Source organism: Tympanuchus pallidicinctus, unplaced genomic scaffold, assembly GCF_026119805.1.
Source record: "Tympanuchus pallidicinctus isolate F22 unplaced genomic scaffold, pur_lepc_1.0 scaffold13, whole genome shotgun sequence".
Classification (NCBI taxonomy): Eukaryota; Metazoa; Chordata; class Aves; order Galliformes; family Phasianidae; genus Tympanuchus; species Tympanuchus pallidicinctus.
Genome location: NW_026294648.1, coordinates 13,731,253 through 13,757,958, shown reverse-complemented (window position 1 = coordinate 13,757,958; position 26,706 = coordinate 13,731,253). Strand labels below are relative to the sequence as shown.

The window sequence follows — 26,706 nt, the reverse complement described above, 5'->3', positions numbered from 1 at the left end:
GCCATGACAATTCAAATCGCTCCAACTTTTTCTTTTTGTGTTCTTCAGCACTTTCTTACACAGTCTATTATCAATCTGATGGGGGAAAGAAAGAAATAGAAATCTCTTCATATCTGAGCTAGCTTTAGCAAAATATGTATTTCAAAAGAGAAGATTCATCCTGTGCAAATTTGTGCAATAAGATAAATTGCAACTAACATCAATCTTTGTAATTTCCATAATTGCAGAAGTCAGAGTGACCAAGATTACAGCCTGTCTAATCTTTCTTACTAATGCAGACAGCAAATAAATGTTTCTTTGTACTCCTTAGTGGTTTTTTTTTGTTTTTGTTTTTCGTTTAAAAAAAAAAAAAAGATTCTTTTCCAGCAAACAATGAGATTCCTGCAGGTGGTGGGTCAAGGTTTCAAAATGCTTTGTGTATTCCTAAGCATAATTTTAATTATTTTACACATAAAGTAAGGAAGAGAGTGTTTAAAAGAAGAAAATAATCACTTCGCTCTTGTGTTATACTTTTCAGCAGTAGCTCTTGGAGCATTTTACTATGGCTATGAAGAAAGTGAGGAAACAGGAGTCTCAAGGTGCATGTCTATGCCCAGCAATACACCACTGCAGTCCAAGTAGTTTGCTTTTCCCAGTGTAGTAAAGCCACTTATTTTTGTCATATACCAAGGTTTCAGCAGGGCACACAATGCCTAGCCTTGTCCTCTCATCACATGCTACCCTGGTACGAGGGAGATATTACGAATTCAGTGCAAGGAGCTGGTGAGACTCTGCCTCCTGTGTTCCACACAAATGTCCACTGCCTTCTGGCTATGATATCTGCAGCGCCAATGATGTCAGTTAGCATTGCAGTGGCTGACTGATCAGATTACTAATGAAGCTTGAGTCCACAAGACTGCTTTATGCAGTCAAAATTTATAATTAATTCTCGTACACATAAGCAATCACTGAGTTCAGCTAGCACATCAAAAACAGCTAAAAACACCAAAAGCTGAGCAAATCACTCTTCCCAAGGTAGACGAACAAGAGGTTTACATGACTAATGCCAACAGGACAGAGGCACAAAATTCCCTGTGGATGTAAGGACATAAGATCCTTTCCACATGTTCATCATTCTTATGTGCCTTTAAGCGCTGTAATCCTGGAATTAGAAGAGCAGACTGTTTAGAAACACCACAGTAGGTAGCCTTGAGGTTGCGTGTGTTTTCGGCAGCAGCAGGCTCTCAGCTCAATAAATGCCGAGGACAACCTGCCAGCACTGCCAGCTGGAGCTGTGCAACAAGGGTGGACCTCAGAAGAGGCACACGGCCACATCCCATGCACCGTGAAGCCACAACTAAACCATCTGCACAGATCGTGAGATAGAAAAAGAAACAGGGAAGGACCATAAATCACTCCTATTCGCCAAATAAATCAGATGTATGTTATGACTTGGGAAAGCGGACAAGAAAACACTTAAAAATGTAATAAATATAAATTGCTGCAGTCACTCCAAATGTATCATTGGACCCCTAATTGTATCATTATTTTTTATGACTGTGATCTCAAAGAAGCTACATTTTTCTAAGGAGTTGTATTTGCAAATCACTTTGATTAATATCTGTGAACAGTGTGAATGTGTTTAAGAGCTTCTGCATACTCACTTTGGCCCATTGACCCCTATTTGCAGTGCCCTGAATCAGCTGGCAGAACACGAGGTGGTTCAGACGTTCCTGCTGGAAGCATTCAGAATGTCCTGAAATTACTGGAGCTACTCACATGGGTAGAGGCTTTGTGCACACTGTGCTTTTGCTGATCAGAGGGCTGCTGTGACTGACTTTGCTTTTCACATTTCTCTCTCGATACACTTCATTTTTTTAAATCAGATATGCTTTACTGTGAGGAGGAATTTGACCACTTACTATTGTATTCTAAGAAATAAGCCCACTAGACCAAGCATTCAAAGTAATTTCATTTTGGCAATAGGAGGTATAATTGAGGAATCACATTTTCAATGTAAGACATTATCTAAAACTAGTCTCTGGTATGAACTTTGGTCAACTATATACAATCCTCTTTAGTATGGCCTTTTATAGTATTCATTTGGAGCTGTAGTGCAAAGCTTCAGAAAGGGCACTGAATGAAATGGTTTCCAAAAGGACTGGAGTAGGAGCAGAAGTCTCTTACTCTGAATTAGCGACAATCTTAAAATCTTAACCTTGATTGCTTTGAAACAGTACATTAATCCACAATGAAAATGTTTGCATAGCATTTAAAAAATACAAACAGATTAACAAAGAACTTTCCAAGGGCAAGATATATTTGAATCAATTTTAAGACTGAAAGGAAAGTCTGGTGCCTTTTTTTACAGAGCTTTAGAGAGATGAGCTATACTTAGGCGAGGGGAAGAAACAGCCCTCCCTCTCCTCAATCCCAAGCCCCTTTTTGAATATTGCATATATTATTTAATAACCAAATATCACCATTATAAATGTTATAACTGCTGTAGCTTGCTTTGCAATGGGTGTGTGTTTGCAGTGGCCATACTTAGTCTTTGCAGCCACCGCTGAAAGGAAGCTTGAGTCTGCAAGAGCTTCCAGAGCCCCAAAGCTCTTTGGTTTTCATACCAAGATCAATCAATACCAAAGACCTATCTGGCCCAAGAAATGGGATGTGTGAGGAAGTACTTCTGATTTTTTTAAGTTATGCAGCACTGCTACCCTTAAAGGTAATCGCCTTGATTATCACTAAGCAATCTTCTGCCATGGTAGAATCTACTTTCAATCTACAGTCTGCTTTCAGGACATCCCTCCTACTACAGACCCCTGTTTTATGGTGGGATGAACCACCTCCCCTCTTGACCGCAGGAGAATATTAAGGAAAAACTTTGAACTAGATAAGCAATTTCAGAAGGCTAAGAGTAGATGATGAGAATCCAAGCCAAAACAGTATTGATTGGTCCTTGTCTAACCTACATCTACCTTGACCAGCCCAGACTCTGCTTTCCCTTCTGCACCCCATTAAGGACTGGCCTGAGGACACACTGCTGAGTGCCACTGCAGGAGCCCTGCCCTCCTTGTCCTGTTCTTTGCTTGTTCACTTCACATCTGTACACACACCTCAGTACCTGCACTGGTGGACTCCGTTTCTTAAAGTGAATTTAAAATGAAATGAACAGGAATCGTTTTGGGAACAAAGCTCAAAACTCTGCTAAGCCTTAAAACCTGTTTTTTGTAGACTTATTGATTGCTCCGGAGGTGAATATGCTCATATACAGGTACCTCCGCTGCAAAAAAAGTGCAGCAAAAATGATTAAACACATGAGGAAAGAAGCTTCCATTTAAAAGGTGATTAAAAAGACTAGCATTGTTTAGTTTGCAAAGCACAGGAGTAAAAGATGATATAACAGAAGCAGAGAGAAGGGGCTATTTATTCTGTTTTCTCCTAAGAACAAATATGCACTGAAAGGTGAATGAAAAATTCTGCAAACAGTTCGTGCAGTGTATAACCAACTCTGCAACTCATTGCTGAAGGATAATAGGCAAATGTTTCAGAAATATTTCTGAATGTCTTCGATGCTACAAACAATAAGCCTCAGTTACCTGGGCTAAGGAAAAGCAAAAACAAACAATCCCATCAAACTCTAAGGATGGTGAGTCCCTGTCCTTGTGCTTAGATTAGTTAGGGATGGTATTTTTCTCTCCAGAGGAACGACATTATTTATTTATCATGTGTATGATAAGGGAGCACTCTCTTCCTTTGAGCAGGAGGAGCAGTAGAAGGCAATTAAAGAAGTCAGTAAATGCATCTGTATGAAGTCACTGCCAATAGATTCCTTCCAGAAAACATAAATGTAATAATGGTCAAGTGGCTCAGGGTTAGGTATTTTGTTCTCAGCTGGCTATTTTCCCCAATGAACTTCAATTACAGCTAGGTAACAGTCAAGGCTGTGAATGAGAATGAAATTAAATTTATCCATGTCCTTGGAAAGTTCTTCACTAATCCTACTTGTTTCTATGCACTTGTAGATGCAAAGTAAACATCTTCTCTGTGGATACAGATGATTTTGAGTAGAAAAGACGAACTGTTGGACCTCCAGTACTGCTCTGAGAGAGCAGTGAGTGGAGTCTGAATTTTACGGTCCTCTTTCCATCAACCACTGCTGAATGCAGCTCAGAGAACGTGGCTGGGACATGCAGCACGGCACTGCTGAGCTGCGCTGATGGAGGATGTGCCTGGAGCCCTCAGCTTGTGCTGCAGAGCAAGTACACAGAGTAGGTACACAGGAAGCAGGTTAAGGTGCTGCCGCAGATGAAGTTATACCTCCTTACCCTGTACATGTGTCTGGGGAACAAACTGCCTTTTAAAAGGAATTATAAATGCCACTTTTGGCTTCTGAATAGTTTTCTTGCAACTGTCAGGCCATCTGCTTGGAGAGGGGTCTGTGCAGTCATGAAAGGGATCTTAAAATATACTCTCCTCATAAACATCTTTTGTTTGGAAAATCCACACACATCACATAATGCAGTAAATGGCAGCACAGCCTGAACTGAAACATTTTTAAATGCCGAGGATGCAACCTTGGATACAGCTCCCCCCACCCCCCTTCCCCCTATTAATACGCGCTCTAAATGCACACTTAGACACAGTCGCTAGCAGACTCAGATTGGCAGCACCCACCTGCTGGGAAACATGCTAAGAGAACTTCCTTGGGTACATCCAAAATACCAAACTGGCTTGTGGGCAGAAAGAAGCAGGCTTCTGCAAAGCAGCTCGCAGAGATTACATCATGCTGCCAGCCAATTTTCTGCCTACACTGCACCATTTTGTGCGATGCGTGTGTGAAAAAAATAGCACCCGTCCGTGTACACAAGCAAAAAGGCCAAATGAGGGGTGTGCAAGCACATGCAATTCCTGCATTTCCTAACGTCTGGGAGCTTAGCTTTTCAGAACTGCTCGGTATTGGAATATATATGATATGTATGTATGCACATAAACATTCATTCTGTTAGCATGCTTGGAATATAAAGCTGTACATAGAGAACAGCATTGTGCCTGCCTTACTTTTCTCTTTTTTTTTTTTTTTTCCCATTTATTGGTCTCATTTTTTGGCCATTTTTGTTTACCTGCCTTTTTGTTATTCTAATGTGAGCCCAAACATACAAAATGCTAATTTTCTTTTACATATAAATGTAATGAAACTTTCTGGTTTCCTTTATAAACAAATTTCAGGAAAGTTGATGGGATGCTGTATAACAAGTAAAGAAGAAATACTGTTTAATTATCTTCCATATAAAATCCAATAAAACGTTCTGGCTTTTCTTATTTTTCTGTACCGGGGATTAACATCAGCGTCTTTGTGATGGGAAATCTGCATTCATGGCTCCTCTATTTAGATTTAAATAGGAATTATAGTTCTTGGCAGAAAGGGATCTGTCAAATATCACAGCATTTGTGGCAGGTGGTCACTGCATTGCTCAGCACAGACACTGCCTGCTTAACCATAGCCTGAAGTAAACATCAAAAGTCAATTATTCTCTTTGTAAATATTTTATTTATATTTTGGAGGCTAACGAGCATCTTTTCAGTGCTTGGCTGAGACCTTCCTCCATGGATCAAAATCCCTCTAAACCTGAATTTGGGTGGTAAAAATGTGTTTAGCAACCCAGGGATGCTGATGTAGCTACCAGTGTGTAAGAGGCTTCATAACACAATCCTCTGCTTAGAAACCTTTAATGACTTGGCTGGATTGAAGTGGACAGAGCTAAAACTTGTCATGGTTGTTATCATTGCAGCTGCCAATTAGTACTACAATCATGTATTATTTTGCCAAAATCCCTTTCCCCAGTTAAATTGTATTTTGAATATAAATACTGCAAAAGAAAAGAAAGTGTCTATTTCCTTTGAGCATTCTGGGGGTGGGAAAGCAGAAGGTCTGGTTTCCTGGCAAAATGAATGTGTGTATAGAGGTAACTTGAATGCACACTGAGCAGAAAATGTGGAACAAGAGCTGAGCGCTGAGGGTCAAACGCCTTGGAGAAATTTCTTGTTCCAGGGTAAACCAACTGATGTTTAATGACAGTATCTGGCAATAGTCACACACAAATGGAGGATCTACCCCACTATTGTGGGGGAAATGTCTAAAGATGCTGCAACACATTTTAGATCCTCAGTTGAATGCTATCTGAACTTTCTGGGCCATTAACTAATCAGATCATCTCACTTAAACAGCGTTATAAAAATAATCAAGCAATTCTGCCTACATAAAAATAAGTAGATTGAATATATTTACCTTAAAGAACTCAGATTTTCTTGAGTATTTATTCCTGGTGCTCAGGAAACAGAAGGAGAACAAAATGTTAAGGAGAAGCAGAATCCTCTGAGATGGGGCTGTGGGTAATTTTCCCCACAAGCCTATTTGGTAAGTTAATTGACTCCCACATTATCGAAACTGTGATGCACTAAAGCACTGGGTGCTGCCTTTCGTTTGCTATTTCACTGGCAAAGGCCATCTGTTCTAACCCATCCATCCACATGCACAATGTCTATTGTTGTCAACAGGATTCACGCACACGTGGATAAAGGCAAGCATGTGCCTCAAACTGTTTTGATCCCCAGAACATGGATTTTTCATTTTCTTTGTTTCTTTGTGCTTGGCCAGTAATAATACTTGTCATTGGAGAATTCATATTGATCTTGTCATTGCCTTAAAATTGGATGACAATTACTATCTTTGTCAAAATTCGATCTGATGAAATGGCTCCAATTAGGAAGGAAAAAGAAGGAATCCATCACAATGGGGAGGACTGCACTTGGCTTTAAAGTAGGGAAGCTTTTTTTTAAAGGGGTACTGCTGAAACAATCAAATGGGAACAAATACAACAGAGATTGAGAGATGAGTTCTCAAAACCTTCAGAAGTCTGGTATGTATACAAAACGAGCAATGTGTTAATTTTTACCGTCCACATCTGTCTGCAAAACGGTGCTGGAGCTCCTCTGACAACAGATGCCAGCAGTTGTTGTGTTAGTGTTCTGATCCGGTCAGAAGCACAGTGGCGGTTGATGCCAGTCTTTGTGCACTCTCAAATTCAGTTCTGATCATCAGTATAGTTATAATACATTACTTGGAGTAGATTTGATGAAGTCTGTGAAGTGACAACAGCACAAATTGCATCAGGTTTCCAGATACTAATCTCACCTTGCAACTGAACGTGAAAAGGCAGTGTAAGAAAACAAAGAGTATGCTTCTACTGCTCCTGGTAACAGCACTGAAGCAAGCAATTTATTCCTGCTAATTACAAATAAAATAGTGCTTTTTACAGATTTTTTATATTATAAAACAGCCTTAGAAATGTATATGTCCATGCACGGCTTGAGAAATCTTTCTGTTTCATGTCAAAGCTTTATTCAATAGAAATCTGTTTGTGCCCTTCCAAGGGCTCAGTTCACAGTGGGTCTGTAATTGTGGTGAGCCCTTACCTGGGAGCTGAGATACTTGTTCATGATCAGCTCTCCCTACAGGAGCTGCAGCCTACACACTCCCAGGAGAATGATCTCTGCTCAAGGACATTCATGCAGGTTTTTCTGAACTGAGCCAGTGAATACTATTTTAAATAAAAGTGTGGCACGAACAGAAGAACTGTTGGAGTTGTACGACTGTGTGACTCTTGTACGCGAGATTACACAGCTTACCTCCTTGACAAATTACATTTTCTTAACGTGGAAGAGCTTTGCAAGATGTGGAAGGAACCCAACCAAGCGCACCAAGCTTTTAGCAGGTGGTTAAAGAGAAGCTAAAAATGTAGGACAAGTATGATGCAGAGATGAGTCACCATGTTTTGTATGGCAGCTGGCCTCTTGGTAAAAGAAGTTGGTACTAACAGGTGAGCTGGTGCTAACAGGTCTTTGTCCAGCAAGCTGGGTAGACACAATTCCCCTTTCCCCAAACATGTCTCTCCCTTTCTGTTTCCATTTGCTAAATGGAAACCTACTTACTGACTCTGACCTACATTTACAACAGTTCCAAATTGCAACAGAATGTGTTTCTGGGGAGTTTGCTATTTGCTAAAAATTTTAATCCAACCCATTTGAAAATGTTATATGCTAACTGAGCAAATAAGGCAATCAGAAAAGTACACAAAACCCATGCAATTGTCCTGGACTTGTTTGCAGCACACTTTTACTAATGAGCATCTGGGATGAGTATGGTATCTTGCACTATGGATCTCATGATCTGTACAATAATGGCTGATTTTAATTGACTTTTGCTGCATATAGCTAATCCCAATTGGAGGAGTTCCAGGATGCCGCTAGTGAAGAACTGTGGGTGGGTGCATGTTTTGAAGTGATGGTAAACATTGTGACATATACTGTGTGTACCACATATTATCATATGCACATTTTGACTTTTGTTGCCTTGGCTTTCACACAGCATTTCTAACATAGACATTCCTATTTGCCAGTTTGAGTGGAAATCTGTTAACATGTGAATACTGCTCGCCAGCATGTTCCACCATCGCTGGACTTTCAGAACTTGTCTTCTCCCACAGAACAGCCATCTTGAGTGCCCAAGGGTGCTCCACAGGACTGTGGCATCTGTGCAAACTGGGCGAATGAGGAGTGATGAGAGCTGCTATGAGAAGCTGTAACTTTGAGACTTGAAACTCAGCTTGTATACTGATCCATCAATTTCCACTGTAAGAAATCGCCAAGAGGGCCTTGCTCTTTTACTGCCTCAAACTGTTTTTTCTTTTCGGGAGAACACTAGTAACTAATATCAGGCTTGATTAAGATATTTTGACACTTGAATTACTATGGATATTATAATACCTTCAAAGGTCTGGGAGAAGGAGTACCTGCACAATGTACTCCCATGACTGGCCAACCAACTGCTCTGCTTGAACTGAAACTCATTCTGAATCCACAGTGACCCTTTGGGATCTGGGACTCAGCCAAGATGTATACATGGTTTTGAATCTGGTACATTAAGAAGTCCCCTGCTACATGTCCCATCCTGCCTGGCTGTGATATGGTGTGGTCAATATTATACAATTTAGATTTAAGCTGTTTCTGAAAATAAATAAATGCATCACATACAGCAAAAATGCAGAGTGGTGAGATACTGGAACAGGCTGCCCAGAGAGGTTGTGGATGCCCCGTCCTTGGAGGTGTTCAAGGCCAGGTTGGATGGGGCCCTGGGCAGCCTGGTTTAGCATTAAATGTGGAGGTTGGTGGCCCTGCATGAGGCAGTGGGGTTGGAGATTCATGATCCTTGAGGTCCCTTCCAACCCTGGTCATTCTGTGATTCTGTGAATTTACAGTCAGTGGAGATGTGTGCATCCTTTCTAGCAATAGGGTGCTCTCAGCAGAGGGAGGGTGCTCTGCTTCTCCTCCCAGATGTAGCTGAAGAGCTCTGATCCCACCACAGCAATGAATCACTCTTCCAGAGAATATTAAAAAAAAAAAAAAGAAAGGTATCTTTTTCTTCACTGTGGCATTACCACTTTGCACAGAGACCACCTGTTTGCAGAAAACTATTAGGTAAAATTCGTGCAAGAGAGATTCGTGAGTACAGTGTGAGGAAGGCAGTGTCAGTGCAAAGTAGCTGCTGAGCACAAAGAAATAAATGCTGGTGAAAGGGAGTTTCTGTAAGGTTATACTTCCATCACATCCAATCCAAACGTTATGCAGCAAACTGCCTTGCCAGAAGCCTTCTTTGTATTGCAGGAAGCCATCTGTGATGGTAGCTAAAATGGGAACAGGAGAGGACTCGCTATGAAACGCTCCTCACAAGCACTCCCTCAGGGCATGCGCTGTGGTTCCTGCCTTGCCAGAAGCAGTCCATCTCCGAGGGTGAGGCCATTACACTGTGAGCCCCAAACTACCCAAACGGCTGCTGTGCCTTTCACCTGCTGCCTGCCACTGGGGTCCACGCAACCTCCGCTGCTTCAGTCATACTCTGTCTTTGCCTAGGACATTAATTGCTATGGAGATGCTGGTTGGGGCGATGGATCATTCTGAACACGTTATCTGAAACTTTGGTTTCAGCCTTTTTAACATATCTCCTGGCAGAAAGTGCTGATTGTTTTCATTGATCTCCACTGCTTTGGGTTTAATTTTTCTTTCTCTATCTCCGAGTTCCTATCTTATGTCTCTTTCTTTGCCAAACTATTCATTTGTTGCTGGATAATCACGGCTTTGTGTTTCAGATAGCTTCCTATTTTGTCCATGTTTCCGTTCTATTGTCCACATATTTTTTTTCTGCAAATTTTGCTGTATTGTGCAGTGGCAAGTGGCTATCAGCTAATGCCAATATTTCTCCTTGAGAATTCTTTTTCCCTGCATCATCAAGGGTTTAAGTGGGAAGCCTTCAGCACAGTGCAAATTTCACTCCTGAGAATATCCATCTTTTGAGGTAGCTGATTTTAATTAAAGAATACTCTCTCCCTCTCTCTCTCTCTCTCTCTCTCTCTCTGGATTATACTTTAATTTCAGTCTCTATCACAACAGTAGATACTTCTTAGATAAAATGTATTTTTGCCTCTTTTCATCCATGATTATCTGTAGTTCTTAAACACTTGGGGTCAGCAGCTGGTCCCCTGTTGATGCAGTTCAGGAATAATTCTATTCAAAGGAATTAATTTGAAATAAAATTGGTGTTAAATTCAAAATAAGGCAAAATGCTCATAATATTTTGCCCTTATATATGTGAGAGTGAAACTCTCAGAAACAGCAGTAATAACAGTTATGATAATAAACAATAATCTCTGAAATCTATAGCACCTTTCACCTAAGTATTTTAGGCATAAATGCATTAAGCTGCTGTCATATGAAGAAATGTCATTATTCTAATTTTACACAAGGGGAAAAAAAGCGTCAGGAAGATAAGGAAGCAGTTGAAAGTCACATAACAACTGAACCTCCTCGTCTCATGTTTCTAATCCCCAAGCACAGTGAGGTTCTGTTCCCCAGGGATATAAAATTGAGGTCTTATGAGTTACAAAAGAGTCAAAGCATACAAACACAAGTACAGCTTAGGCTTCTGCCTCCATCATCTTGCCCAATTATGACCGAAATAAATATTGCTATCATATCTTGTATCATTTGTGCATAATTAATTTGCATAGTTAAGCCATTTGCAGATTTCTCACAGAGTCACGGAAGGAGGAAGCTCCAGGTTCTAGGCTCTCATGCTGCAAAAGAATCTAGTGAAACCCTGCCACTTTTGAACCCAAAAGCAAAACTTCTCATTCTGATAGAACAAGGATCCTGGCTGAGGTCCCTGGGGCTGTAAGGACCCCATGCAACTGACAGCACTATACAGAATGCATGCATATGGAACAGTAATGTATAGATGTGTGCATGTATGATGGAGTACGGATGCACATATACCCACACAGAACTTCTGGGATGAACTGGAGTTGTTCTGTTTTTCACGTACTGATTGTAAATCACCTTACTAGTCATTTCAAACTTGTTTCCTTTGTTTTTGTATTGCTTGTTTTAATGCCCACTCCCATAGTATAGACTTGTATCTTTGCTTGGTCATGTACTTTTGATCTAAACAGAATTACAAAAAAAAATATGTATGCACAAGAAGTGTAGAGCTGAAATGTGCCTTGGCAGAATGCTTTAACTGCCTTTCTGCCAGTAATCCATTAATTTGTGCTTCTTTGTTTTCTCCAAGCTCAGAATAATTCCCATCTGCCTTGACTCACTCTCATAAAGGAAGAAGTCTCTTTTCTGAGCATGGATGAAATAGGAAACTTCTCATATCAATGAAGAATGAGGCTTTGAATTCTGGGGTCCCTACCATGGAGACCAAAAATAACTTGAAGTCCTGCAATATTAATTAACTTCATTATGATGAGTCTGGCTTTTCTGTTCATATTTTTCCAGCTTTTGTGTTCCTGGCCTGCGTGCGTTACGTGTGTATTCCCCTTCTTTCCTCTCGCTGAAGCTGAAGATGCAATCACATCTTCGAACCATCTGTTTTTTAATTTATTATTTTCCCCCATTGCATTGATGGGTTTTCTCATTTTTCTGTCAGGCTAACAGTTTGGCTCCTGTTTATCTAAGATATGTTAACACGCTGTTCCTCTTCTGGGCACTCACTCAGCCTATTGTATTTTCTGAAATTAAACACCAGAGATTTTTTAACATTATTTTCTTCATCAGCCCCGGGAATATCCTCTACCATTACATCCTCTCTTCCTCCTTTTGTTATTTCAGTGTACATTTTACGACTCCAGCTAAATTTAGGATAAGATCTTTCTTTTCCTGTCCTCTCCAGACTATGTCCAAGATGCATGGGGGACGCTCTCATATCTGCTGAGCAACCCACACGTGTGAGGCCAGGGCTCCCCAGAGCAGGCTCTCCACAGAGCTCTTCACATGGTCCCCAAGGGCAAGACATCAGGTGACAGGAGCCAACATGAGCACGGTGTACTGCTTGGCCTACTTGTGCTCAAGGCTCCTTCTCATCACCTTGAGAAATTTCAAGCAAAGGGCAGATGTGGCATGGAGGAACACGGTCAGAAGACATGGTGGGCATGGGTTGATGGTTGGACTTGATCTTAGAGATCTATTCCAACTTTAAGGATTCCATGATTCCATGAAATACCTTCCAGGTGTTGGCCCAGCAAGGTGCCCATACATGAGTCCCTTGCACTGCATTTGCTGCCTGCAGACTGCTGCAGCCACAGCCAGGTTGACTTGTCATCCCAGAACACAGCAGGGAGCTGTATGTAGGAAGTTCCAGGTAGTCACAGGATGGAGCATAATGTGGATTTATATCTGTTACTTCACTTTTCTATAGTATATCCCAAGAGTGTTCTGAGGCATTGCATTCTTTAATAAGCAGAAAGTGCTCTGAGATTTTTCTAATGAAAATGATATAGGAGCACACAGTGTTATTATTAAAGCCTCTTCCTTTTTCTCTGGGAACTGCTAAAACACATTTACAGCTTATATCCTTTTTGGTGAGCATTAAACTTTCTAATTTAAAATAATAAAATCCGTTTTGCTCTTTCTTTTCTTTCCATTTTAAAAATATAAAAATCTGTTGGTTTTTAACTATCCTTATTTTGCTGAGTGATTTTTGGATTTCAATAAAAGTAACATTGTGGCTACAACACTTTGTGAGATAAGCAAAGAGATTTTTTTTACAGCACAATTATGGAAATTTCAAAGAACCTTATAAATATCCTGCTATTTGCATATATGAGATAAGCATATTTTAGTAATGGTTATGACGGGCTAGCAAGGAGAGTGTGTGGGACAACCATACAGCAAATCCATGCAAACACAGACATGGAGGGGTTGAGTGTGTGTGTGTGCACTTCCCCAGAGATGCAAGGCCCTGAGGAATGCCTGGGGCTACCCAACCAGCAGGACCACCCCTAACTGCTAAGACTCAGTTTCCCATCTTGGAGATGCAAGGCTGGTAGTGTTTTTCTAATGCAACAAAGCATTTTGCTGAGTCCAGATGGTGTGCACTAGATAAGACTTTATCTGCTGGTGTCTAGTTTTGTTTCCACTTACCAAGGTACAAAGGCTGGGCTGTGCTGGGAGCTGGGTGTGTGGCTGTGCCATACGTTGGCTGGCCAGGCTCAGAGCTGGATGCCTTGGGAATGCCCGTGCTCAAGGGAGATGCCCATGTGCTCTGCCGCACTGTGGTCATTGATTCTCAGATGCACAAGAGTGCAGAGCCTCTCAGATGCATACTCCTACTGCCTGGGCACAGCCAGTCTGTCCATCTTCACAGGCTGATGGAAGCTCCAGGCTGCACGGAAGTTTACTGCAGACCTGTTTTCATAACAGATCAATAAGGCAGCTGAGGAGGGCTTGGTCTTGAGCACAGGCCCAAGCACCCACTCTGAATGCCATGGGAACACAGCCATAGCTGCTTCGAGCTTCCGGGGGATTTCTGAACCGAACCGGTCTGAGCATGCTTTTATTCTTTTGTTTGCCTCTGTATTTTAAAGTTGGAAATTGCTCTTTTGCCTATATTTAAGAGCTGCTAGGAAGCTCAGAAAAGTAGTGTCGTGATTTCCTCAGCTCTCTGTTGAAAATGAAGAGTCCACAAAAATGCACTGGCATTTTAGCTGCATAAAGAGAACAAATAGCTGTCAAACAAAGAGATTATTTAACTAAAAAAGTCCCAAATGAATAACCCCCTCTATACACACTTTTCCATCTCCATTAGAACTGCAGGTTTCCATTCTGTGGATCCCATAGCCATCTGCTTGAAAAAGTCCTTTGAAAGTCCTCGAGAAACCAAAAAATGAAAATGGCTTACTTTCTGAAAAGTCATCATGGCTTCCCAGTGCCTTGCTTTCAAGTGAGCTCCATCTGAGCTTGATTTCTGTAAGTGCAGAAGTACTCAGTATGTCCTGAACAATTAGATGACTTCGAGAATGTTGAAAGCTAGGCAGAAAAGAAAAGCAGACCAATCAATCAGAAGTCTTGTTTGGCACTGTTTATAAGGTGAAAAAACCCCACCAAAACCACCAAAACAACTCCAACAAACAACAACCAAAAAAACTCAAACCAAATAATAATAATAAAAAAATCAAAACCAAAAAAAATCCAGAAAGCCCAAAACTCAACAGAAAACCTACTGAACAAACCCAGTTATCTGTTTGTTTTAAAGCAGACATTTTTCTGACAAGGTTTTCATTAGCCTTGCACAGTGAAAATATACAGAGGTACAAACCCTGCCCTTTCTGAGGGAAGCTTAAATTCCCTGGCAGCACAGACAGGGGAACTCGAAGAGGTGCTCTGGGATTGCTGATGGCTCTCCTGCAGCCACTGATGTGGACAGATGCCCATTGGAAAGAGGTGGCAATGGGGTGATGCAGCACCCTGCCCCTGTGGGCTTTCAGAAGCCCATCAGCACAGGGTCAGGGCAGGATAGGAGCATGGTCATGAGGCGACTGGAGGCTGTGGGGAATTACGTTGTGATTTGTTCCCCAGCTCTCACAGAAAGCCGTACTTTCTATAATGGTGACAGAGAGGATTACAGGCAATCACTGCCTCCCAAGCAGCTGATATTCAGAAGAAAAAAGAAGAGCAAGGAAGGGGCAGTTTTGCCTCGTCAGCTAATGATCCTTGACTCCCTCGCTTTGTGTTTTTGGTAGCAACCACTGAGAGGTCACACATGAAACTGTGGAAGTGTGTGGTGTCTTTATTAAATATATCAGTGGAGTTTATTAAGTGGAACACACGGCATTGGGCAGTGTGAGCCACCGTCGGACGGGCTCGGGGTCATGTCGGCCTCCTGCCCTGATGTCGTTGGCTCTGGATTAATACCATGAGCTCACAGCGTGGGCCTGATTAGAAGGCTGGGCCCCAGTTGGCTTTACCTCTGCCCTCTGCTAAGTCTTTGTTTGTAACGTGAGCAACAAGCTTTTGAGCTCATCACCGAGGCTCCGCGTTCACAGCCCAGAAGGATCACTCAGGTCTTTCACCACCTCTGGCAGAAACAGGTTTTGAAATCCCCATCCAGCAGGAGAGCACAGAGGTGGAATCATTACCGCCTATTGTCCGACTGATTGTTTGGACACCGGAAAAGTCTTTCTTTTGAAAACTTTCCCTTTTTTTTTTTTTTTTTATTTCTTTTTAATATCTTTTTCCCCTTTTCTTCTTACTTTCAACCTGCACCAGGAGGGCAAAACAGAAAAGGCTGCTGAAAGACTTTTTTAGCTTGCTTTTTCTCGGGGGATTCTAGTTCATGGCAGAAGAAACTAGCCTCTGTAAGAGAAAATGTCACGAGTTAGAGACCCTCTGCCACGATGAGCCAGTTTCCCTGTCTGAAACCAGTGGATTACTTACACAGGATGGGAAGGGCCAAAGATTAAGAAAGCAGAGAGAGGTTCAGGCTGCACTGAGGGATGAGGAATGGTTTCATACAACCCAGAGAAAGGCAGATGGAAGGAAGGGATTTCATGGGATGGTGATCGCTGCATGCTTAGAGGTGACAAGAACGATACTGCTGGTCTACAGCATTCTCACTGCATGCTGGCCTGATGAAGTGGGATGTCTTCAGCATGGAGATGGATGTGCCTAACTCAGGCAGCTTCCCTGATAGCTCTGCTGTTGTTCTCCCTTCTGCAAAACACAGGCAACACAACGCTACATGCAGACCTTGCCATTACTGAGCAGGCAAAACAGAAATTGTCCAACACTATTCAGTATTGTTTCCAATTTTGGGAATATTTATGCCTGATATCATAGCTGAACGAGCTATTCTTACACACCACAGTAAATCAGTGTTTCTGTGTTCATCCAGGTCTGGGGACTGGTTAATGCACTCCTTTAAGCTATCTGAAAAATTAACATAACTTTTCCTGTGGATTATTTTTTTTTCCTGCTCTCCAAAGCTTTGGCTAAGATTGATGACACCACCTCACCTTGTCAGAACTTACTGGAACTAATAAATAATGGGAATGACTTTATCTGTGCGAGTGCCAGATCCACCCCATTTAGAGCCCAAGTTGTGCTTCTTTCCAGGAAACTCATGATACACTACTTGACACCCTGCTTGCCATTCTTCATTGATTATTTACCATCTTCTATCTCTTATCTATTCTATGGACATTTTTCCTTAATTTCTCAGCTATTTGTTAATTACTCGTCTGCAGTTTTCTGTCAAATTCCTTTATCCATTAATCTGTGAGATCTTTCAACTGCTATTCATTTGATATGGAAGTGCTTAACCACAGACACTGAGTCACATCTCCCTTCATGTCGTGGCCTTAAAATGAATGTAGTAATGGGTGGCTGCACTCATTTGTAGAGCCATTCAGATGGGAACACCACACTTTTTGCCATTCATCTCTGCTACCTTCCTTAAAGCTTTCTTTAGAAGCCAGATTCTCCCTGTGCTGAGGTTTGTGGGCACTATGCTACATATAGCTCTGGCTTTATACCTAGCAAAGCATGGAGCTTGTTCAGTAAAACGAAATCTTTCACTTCTATTTGCTCCAGTTTTTCTTACTAGAAATTTGCTCATTCCCTTTGAGAAAAAGTTGTGATATTACTAAGATTTGAGTTGATCAAACAATAGCCAATACCATCTCTCTTTGGTGCCAAATTGGTCCTTCCTTCCTGGCCAAGAGGGGTAAACCACACATTTTCCTAGGTGCAGAGATTCCTTCCCCCACTGCACCTTGGGCTGCCTTCAGCTCAACTGCTCTGCCTGCCTTTCTGTGCCCTGCTCCCACTGCCGAGCTTTCTTCAAAAGCTTAGCTGGAGGACGACTCACTTCAGTGAACATCAAAATAAAATCCTGCATACAATTAAATGGGTCTTACAGTGCTCTTAGCTAGACTGAGCGGTGGGGCTGGGTAACATTTGAATTAATTCCACACTCTGTTTATCAGGAGTTTGGCCTCAGTGCCTAAATTGCTTCTAAATATTTTACCTCTTGTTGTACTAATTGAACTTCTTGTCTGTTGACTTTCAATCCTTCCTGTTGGATTGCAGCCAGAAATTCCTGTCTGCTGAAACAGTTGTTTCTCAGAATCCCACAAATTTGGGTGTGATCCATGTATGACGATACATGTTTCGTGTAAACGTGGGCTAATTTCTCACATATTGGATGATGTGAATATGGAAGATCACAGGACCTTGTGAATCCTTGAGGAACTCATGTGAAGTTTTATGTTTCCTGAGATGTAAAAACCAAGCTTTTACCGGTGCTTTTACCAACGCTCTGCTAGAGGGCTGAAGAAAAATGTATTTGCTAGATCTATGACTGAAAACCACTTAGCTCCTTGTACTGCTGCAGCCATAATTTCTGGCATTTTAACAAGAAGAGGTGATGTTTGTAGAGTTACAGCATTTAATGCTCTGAAATCCATAGTCAGATGCATCTTTCTATCTCCCTTTAATACCAGCCACTCAGGGGAATTACACACACTGGGTCATTGCACTGGCACTCCTTGATCTACCAGGCTATTAATAGTGGACAACAATCTGTTCTGGGCTTCGCCTGGCTACTTACATCATTTCTGTAGTCTTGGATCAAGCCCTGTTATTAAAGAAAAGGCATTAATCTTTCTGTGCTCCAACTTATCTCAAGCTTATACTTACAAAAAGGTAACTCACCCTCATCCTGAGGTCTTCTGACTACTTCTGGAACAATTACGGGAATCTTTGTTCAAGTAAGACAGTCATGAGTCCTTAGATTTCTGTATTATCCTTCCAGTCAGCTAGATCTAAAATAATCTCTTTTGTTTAAGGAATAGGTTGTCAAAAACTACTTTTTTTTTACTTTTTTTTTCCTGCACATGATGCTGAATAAAACAAAACTCAACCTCACTCTGCAGTAAGCAATTTGCAGTGGGAATAGGTATAGAGCAGAGCCAATACACACCCTATACCTTTGCCTGTATCATGTACCTCACAGGCGCCCACACTCTTGCAAAACAGTAATTTCAACAGTCACCAAGGCACCAGAATCTAATGAGTTTGGTCTCTCAGTATGTTGTTTTTCATTGTGCAGTTCTGCCAATTTATGCATTAAGACACTAATGGATTTTATATTCCACCTAGCTCTATCTTTTCCCAGGCTCTCTAGTTCCAAACCCTTTTTCGTGTCTGCTTCAAATGCCATTTCCAGGAATCATCCATTTCAGAGAAAACTCCTCTGCCTTCTCACAGGCAGAGTCCTATAGGCTGCAGAATGTCAAATGTCCCTTTCATCCTCAAGAGCTTTGGGTTTGTTTGACCTTAGGACACTGATTAGAAAAAGGGATAATTAATGGTAGGAGTTGCTTTGGCTAGATTTATTTCTAGTTTCTTTTCTTTCTAGAGCCCTTCCATCATATCCTTCTATTTCCAGCCCCCAATTACGTGAGCAGAGTTCACAGGTCCCACCACTGTACTCAACCTCCAGCACTGCAATTCTCAGTCCCAGGTTATTACCAACAGGACCTCGGGCTGTTGGAGCTCCACAGCACATGGAACCCAGTCAGAGGGCATCCAGCCCTAGCCACAGTATTTTCATCTGAATTGGTCTACCTGCGCAGTTAGACTAATATGTTAGTATACAATTCATTTCCATGCAAATATCCCTATTAAAGATACCATTTTGATATCAAAATCTAAGCTTGGGTGTCAACCAACTCCATTTCAGCAGTGACTGTTTCAGTGGTTTCTTTCATGCTGATCCCCACCTCCCTGAACAAACAGTATTCTCTGTTGTGATGGCATCTCCCTTACTTGTATGGTTACAGCTCATTATGCAAAGGAAGCTAATTTTGAGGGCATGGATAAGTGAAATGGGATCATCCCAAATATCCCAATCCCATTCATCAGGTCACTACTTCTCCACTTTGTACTGCAGCCAATGTCTCCAGGTTAGCTGACAACTTCTGTTTATTTTTTTCACTTACTTTCTTATTGAAGTCCCAGAATTCAAGTGCTCTTGTTCACTCTATGTGGCAATGATTTGATTTCTGTTCCTGCATTGCTCAGGCTCTCATAGACTCACTCTCACGGACTTGACTGCTGGGTTACCACCAATCTGCCACAAGTAAAATGCAATCTGATGATGCGAACAGACACCCCAGCACAGAGCAGAATAAAAATGGCTTGGTGAATATCTCTTCTACTTAACAAAACTGGAGAGTGCTGTCCCTGCACTAGACAATGCTTTAGCATTTATATGTGCATTAACATGCCCAAACACTAATGCTGAGTGTGGTGAGTTCAGAAATCTGGCTTCCCACAAGGGCTGTGATATCCATGACCTATTATTACATTCTCAGTCATTGTTCAGTTTCAAAGGAAAACACCCCCAGTCACACAGTCCAAATCAGGATCTGGGAACACTGGTTCCTCTGCAGGTCTGCATAGGAATATTCTATGTTACACTGTGGCAGCAATCCTGCTGTACATTGAAGAACCCTAGGATTTGTGGTGCTATAAAGTCTGAAAACGCCATCACCGCATTTTATATATAACTGAAAACACAGTAATTGACTGTGGTGTCAACTAAAGAAGGCAGGCAGCACCTTTGGAACCACACACACCACTGCATGCACACGCACGGCCTTCTGCCAGCCAGGCAGTGCCGTGTGATTTGCTTTTACAGAAGGCTTAAAATAAATCAGAATTATTTCCAGAGTAGAAGAAAAAAATTCTTATGAAGATATTTCAGTCCAATCATAAAGAACACAAAAGAGCAGTCTCTTTGGCAGGCAGCACAGAATTTTCTTTCTCGTGGTTCTCTGCCCTTCTGCTCCTACAACCTGGCTCAACCTTTTCTTCTTTCTGATGCAAGTGAACATATGACATTCTGAAGCTGGTGCATCCATGCCCAGCATATCAGTGAACAAGAAGTCTCCTAGATTCCTTTTTATTTTCTTCAAATAGGTCCCAGCCAAGCTCCCCAAACCAGTGGGGCTGTGTTCTGAAATCACACTTAGAAGCTTAAAACGCCCATCTACAGCCAAAGTGTTTGAGAGTCAGACCACTCTGTTCCACCTGGTGTCACCTGGCCAGCCCTAATACTGCACAGCTGTTGACCCACAGCCACATCATGTGGTACAGCTCCTATCAGGGATCAGGCAGGCACAGGAGCGTTGTTGATACGTTTTCCAGCCCACGGGTCCTGAATGCATCATGTTGGTCCCATCCAACAGGTATAGTTTCCATGGAACAGCATGGTCCCCTACCCCACAGGTAGGATGGCTACTACCTCTGTGTGATACACTTTGCTGGCTTTTCTAAGCAATAAGAAAAGCTTTTCCTCTTTTCCACTTGTGAATGGGTCACTGCAGGTAATTCAATAATTTCTGTGTTGAAATGAATAGTGAACTGGCATGCCTTCACTGGAAGGCATAGTAATATCAAGTACAAGCCTATGAGTAAGGGAGCATTGAATGAGGAAGGAAGAGGGATAAAGGCTGAAAGTAAAGTCAAAAGGTAAAAAAGAAAAAGAGAAAAACAAACAAACAAACAAACAAACATCCTACCAACCTCTCTCCACTTGTCTCACTGCCATTTAAATAGGGAGAATTCTTCATTGCTGATTTCACAAGTGTGCCATTTTGTTTACCTGGGGTGCTTTCTGCTGAAATTATAGAAGCAGGCCAGTTTTCTTCACTCTCATTTTCAGACAGTTTCACTTTCAGCTTCTGCACAAACAACATGCTACAATTCAGGGGTTGCAAAGACTGCAGGGAAATATTGATTTCCTCGCAATAACACTAAACAGTTCGACCCAACATCTTCTGAAGGCTTTTACAAAACATACATTTTGAGGGACAAGTTTGTCTTGACAGACTTCTTTTAAAGTGAACTGCCTTTCTTGCAGCTACAGTAGAGCTGTTATTTGCCACTTTTTATTACGGTGAAAGAATTGTTGGTGCTAGAAATTTCTTTTACTCAGGTAAATAGCTTTAAAGTTTTCGATGATCTGGTTAAGTGAAAAGCTGCACTGTAGTGCAAGAAAATTTCCAATTATTCAGCTAATTAAAAAGTCTTAATTAGAATATAGAATAATTAATTTCTTTTGATACTTACAACTCAGACACTCCCTTGTATACCTTAGGGATCCCAAAATCTTAGTGAACATAACAATGGGAATTGCTTTGTAGAAAACCCAGCTTTCTCTAAGGCTTTTCTTGGCTTTCTAACAGTTCTGTACATGAGAATAGGGACTGATAGCCAACATTATAGCTGGAGATTCCTCAGGCATCAGATCTCTCATGCAGAAGGTCATATGCCACCTCCAAAGCATTCCAAAAAAAGACACCAAAGCATCAGCAACTGCCTTACAACCAGTGCCCTCCTGCACTACATGACGCGGCCCATCTCATCTCGCCATCACAGCCTTGCTCACAGCCCCCCCGCAGGCACCACTGGACTAGGAACTCCAGAGCCACTCTTCCCTTACATCCTTCTGTCCCACGCTCTCATCACAGACTTCCAGACTATTCCTGCCTAGTGAAGTGCTCCGTGTCATCCAGCCAAGTGACACTAGGGGAGCAGCACTGCCCCTCTGCCGCTCACCAGCAGCTTTCATACGCCTTCTGGCAGAGCTGAGCTCACGTGGGCACTGGGGATCACAGCTCACCCCTGCAGAGATGAGTAGCAGAGACAGACATACAAGGTCAAGGAGATGCCAAGACAGAAGAAGGCTTATACTTCCATTTACAGCCATCACAGTGGACCTTCTCCTCATTTCATTCAATTTGCCTCTACTACAGAGCCCAAATGAGTTTAATTCAAAAAAAAAAAAAATCATTTTAGATGTTGCCCAGTGAGCTGAACGGTGACTGCAGTCGCCAGCTGCTCTGACACTCTGGGGCTTATCAGGAAAACAGCTCAGCTATGAGGGCCATGGGATTTATTTGCACCCTGCTCCCTACTGTCCAAAAGCATATGGACTTGCAATTAAAGGAAAAAAAAGCTGACAGAAACCCTAGAAACTAGTAGGGAATAATAAATATACTTAGATATTACAAAACCTGGGAGGGAGGGGTGGGAGAAGGCAGTGCAGGGGCTGTCTACACCAAGAAGGCAATCTGCATTTTTCCAGAGTGAGGGAATAGGAAGCTTGTTTTGGTGAAGACCTCCAACCAATTACTCCATCTTCCTGGTGGCTTTAGGAGGCCAAGGCAAGACATTAACACAATACAGCCGTGCACACTGATGGGTGTTCAGTGGAACTTGTACCTAATATTGCTCTCAAAGAACAATATGTTTGCCCCCTTTCTGCTCCCAGTGGGACGCTGATTCTCAGTGAAAGCAATTGTGGCATCTTATTACTTGCTCAAGGCTCTAAGCCTCCACTCCACCCATTCATGTGTCATAGATAAGAGTTGCATTTACATCCCATCAGTCACACCCTACTGCACAAGAAGGTGAAGCCACTTTATGCAGGCTAGTTAGCAATGCAAGCCTCTTTCCCAGAACAGTAAACTTGTTTCTGACATCTTTGATGGCAAAATAGGAAAATAAAAATTCAATTACATTTCCACCCTAATAAAATTCACTTATCTTTCCCCTTTTTTATTTTTAAAATATACCTCCATTTGCTCCTTTTCTGGATTTCTTTCCTCATAAAATTCAGTAAACCTTGTGTGCATCCTCACTCATCTCCTTCTCTGTGAAGAATTAAAAAGAATTAATAGGCTGGGATATTTGAATAAAATGCTTTTTATTTCATGGCTCAATCTTGCTTCCATAGAGTCTGCATTTATAGTAACCTCATAAATTACCACTATACACTGAAAATAAATACTCCTTGTGCCCCTGACTAAGCTTGCAGCCTTAGCAAACAGATCTCTCAAAATCACGGGAAAAGGAAAGGATATTTTCTTTTTTGACTCATTCAACTGGAAATACAATTTTGAGAAAAGCAAAGCAGTGTTTCCCTTTCACTATTTCCATTTCATTTGGGCTGATAAATGCCTCTGGGACACAGCATTTCTGGTTTCACCTCTTCCCAGCTGTCTGTCTGTCTTTCTCTCTTTCCTTCTCTTTCTTTCCCCCTCTCCCCCCACCCTTTTTCAATTGGTCTAAAAATAAGCAGTGCCTGGCAGCTTCTACGTTGGCTGTCATAGGGATTATTGGTATATGACCTTCTGTCTGTAGCAGAAGAGGACTGGTTTCCCTTAGACAGGCGTCAAGCAAGTTGAGAAGTGGTTTGACTATCTGCACTGATGACATTAACCAAATGATGTTCCAGAGACATCAAAGTCCTGTGGTTAGGTAGGCAGCCAGATGTGAATGATGGGACTTTATTGCAAACAGTCCCCTCTTATAATACACGACGAGACTTTGAAAGAAATGAAAGCCACTGTGAATTCATGTCCTTCTTTGTGCTTCTGCTGGCAGCAAGGCACTGAATTAGTGTGAAAATTGAGCAAAAATTAATCTTTGCCTCATAATCCATTATTTAAAAGGGAACACTCACTCACTATAATTTTCAAGTCACTGCCATAGCAAAGTCATTCTGGAATCTGTAAGTTTGCCATAGGGGGAAAATAGCAACATAAGAGTAGATCTTGAGATTTGCCAGAGTGCCAGACTCTTAATCTGCTTACTGCATTTGCCATTTGCAATTTTGCATTGTACTTACAGTCTCTCCAAGGTCACCCCAAACGTCTCAAAGCTCTTAACCATCTGTCTCTCTGATTCCTAAAAATTAATATGGATACGGAGAGAGAAAGTTTGACGGACTCATTAGGGTCACTTTCATTTACCAGAAAAAAACACCTGGGCCAGCTGCACTGTGCAAGGAAATGATGGGCAGGCTGGGATCACGCATGCAGCTTCACCAGCACTCACCTCTGCTAGCCACGAACACTGCTGGGGGTACGTGTGGGACTCAGGACCTCTTCAATCCCTATGTATCTTGAGAGGCCACCAGGCAGGAGGACTTCAGGCACAGAATTTGTTTAGTCAAGGCTTACCTTCAGCACAGCTGTCACTTTAACATCAATTTCTGAGTCAATACCATGCTTAAAAGGAGGCAGAGTTGCATATGAAACAAACGGCACAGCTGTGTTTCATTTGTCATATGACTTCCCACTCTCCTCCAGCTTTCCACGTGATTTTGAAGCACAGGAATAAGGTTGAGAGGATAAATCAAACAGAGAAACGCTCTTGTGGCTATGGGAACCAATCCCAGATCTTTAGGAAGTCTTGAAACAGTTCATTGGATTTTTCTGCATCTACGTGGATGCACATCAGACTTTTTACATGGGCAGATTGTGATAAGACAAAGAGTAATGGTTTTGAACTAAAAGGGGGGGAATTTAGTTTAGATGTTAGGGGGGAAATTCTTTACTCAGAAGGCAGCGAGGCCCTGGCACTGCTGCCAGAGAGCTGTGGGTGCCCCATCCCTGGAGGTGCCCAAGGCCAGGTTGGATGGGCCCTGGGCACACTGACTTGGTGGGGGTCAGCCGTCCCAGGGTAGGGGTTGAAACTGGGTGGGCTTTAAGGCCCCTTTCCAACCCAACCATTTCATAATTCTGTGACGATTCTATGATATATTGCCTTCCTGCAGCATGGCAGAAAAACACTCTTCTTGCTTATGTATGTAGGCTATGGTGTTGTTTGGTCTCCTGCTAGCTGTCATGCAACCTGGGATGCCAGTCTCTGCTGGGGTCCATAAGATTTAATGTAATGTAGCAGAAATACCCGTAACAAAATACATATGTTACTGAGCATGACACACACGCACAAATCCAGCTCCTGCTATGACACAAGAAAGGACCAGTGGAAAAATTAGATTTTGTTTCTGTTGTCACAAAGAGGAAAAAGGAAACAAACAAACTGTAATGGTAGACTATAAAACGGCAATAAAAAGAATGGAGATTGAACTGCAGCATGCAGGCAATTTAAGATAAATAAATAAAATAATAAAAATTTTAAGTTTGTTTCCAGTTGGTCTGACAAACAAATCCAGGACAAAAAAAGCCGAATGAAAAAAAAAAAAAAGGCACAGGCTGCCTAAAAAAAGATACTATGGGAGGAAAAGACTGATGAATACTTTGAGAATGTGTTAACTTTTAAACAGCTTGAATATTCAAATTGGAATAAAAATACTCCTTCAATTAAAAATTATTAAAATTAGCTCAAAGTATTTTTTTGGTGTGTTCACTGCAAGAATTTAATAGGATCTAGTACTCAGCAAAGCTTTGAAGCAAAAATAACGTCTCAGGAGCTCATTACGCATTAAATCCTATCAAAAAGCAGGGTCCCACTATGAAATTAACACAATTTGCAAATCATTATTGCGGGCTACTCCTTCCCCTATTCTCGTGGTCACTTTAGATTTGAGTCTGTGATGCTGTCAAAAGCAACACCACCAAAATACATGCACGGAGAAAAGGGCATTGGATCTTTACACATCCTGAGCTGCCAAGAGCACAGTGCAATAGTCACTTAGAGCTGAATACACAGGAGCGGCTGTCGGGAAGACGAGAAGGAGAAAGTGACGTGAACCAAGGGATGTGGATCAAAGTGTTGTCTGGGAACGTTTTATATGGGAGGCTGTTTCGAACCTTATGCCTATCTGGACTTCTGTAAATGCAGTGATGTAGTTTTCAGCTTTCAGCCTCAGTCCTAACATGGCTGAATTAATTGGTTATTTTAGAGGACATGCTCGCTCGCAAGTGTTCATGAAATATGAATCACCAGACAAAGTCTTCTAATGAAATGCTGGTTCGTGTTTCCTCTTGTCTGAATCGGAAGAAGAGGAAAAAAGGGACAATCAATATGGCCTGAAACAGCTATTGCTCATTAAAATTCTAGGCTGTCAATACCGTATGTGTCTATCACTTTGGATGCTACTCAAGTGGTGGTGGTAATGGCACTTTACTGCTGTGTTTGTCAGTGCACTTCTGGAGTCTGCTAAAACTTAGCAGGTGTTGTCTGCTTTCAGTGTTTCTGGGGGCCAAAAGAAGGTGGCAATTAAGGGAGAGTCATCACTCCCCTTAACTGTCCTCAGCTACTGTGAAAGTCAATGTGGTTGAGTTAGGGGATTCATCTCCACAGAGCCCAGCTGTTATTTTTAATGCAGTATGTGGAATATTAAACTGTTTATCTTGCCATTGAAGCCATAAGAAGGCTCTTTCATGTCATCATTTCTATTTTATTTTGTTTGGAGTCCTTCATTAACTTTTCATATGAAAGATCTGTAATTTACATCTTCAAAGAACTTTCAAAATGTAAGTTTTAGGCACGACAAGTGCTGTATGTGTG

At 41.8% G+C, this 26,706-nt stretch overlaps 1 long non-coding RNA gene across 1 annotated transcript in view; it reads left to right on the top strand.

The window, feature by feature from the left end:
* The window catches only part of LOC128075780 (uncharacterized), an 87,723-nt gene extending 74,586 nt beyond the window's left edge, over nt 1-13,137 (top strand). The window contains exons 2-3 of the long non-coding RNA XR_008204109.1: nt 9,706-9,831; nt 11,671-13,137. This is a non-coding gene — a long non-coding RNA (uncharacterized LOC128075780). The remainder of the gene's footprint in view (nt 1-9,705; nt 9,832-11,670) is intronic.
* The last annotated feature ends 13,569 nt before the right edge of the window (nt 13,138-26,706 follow it).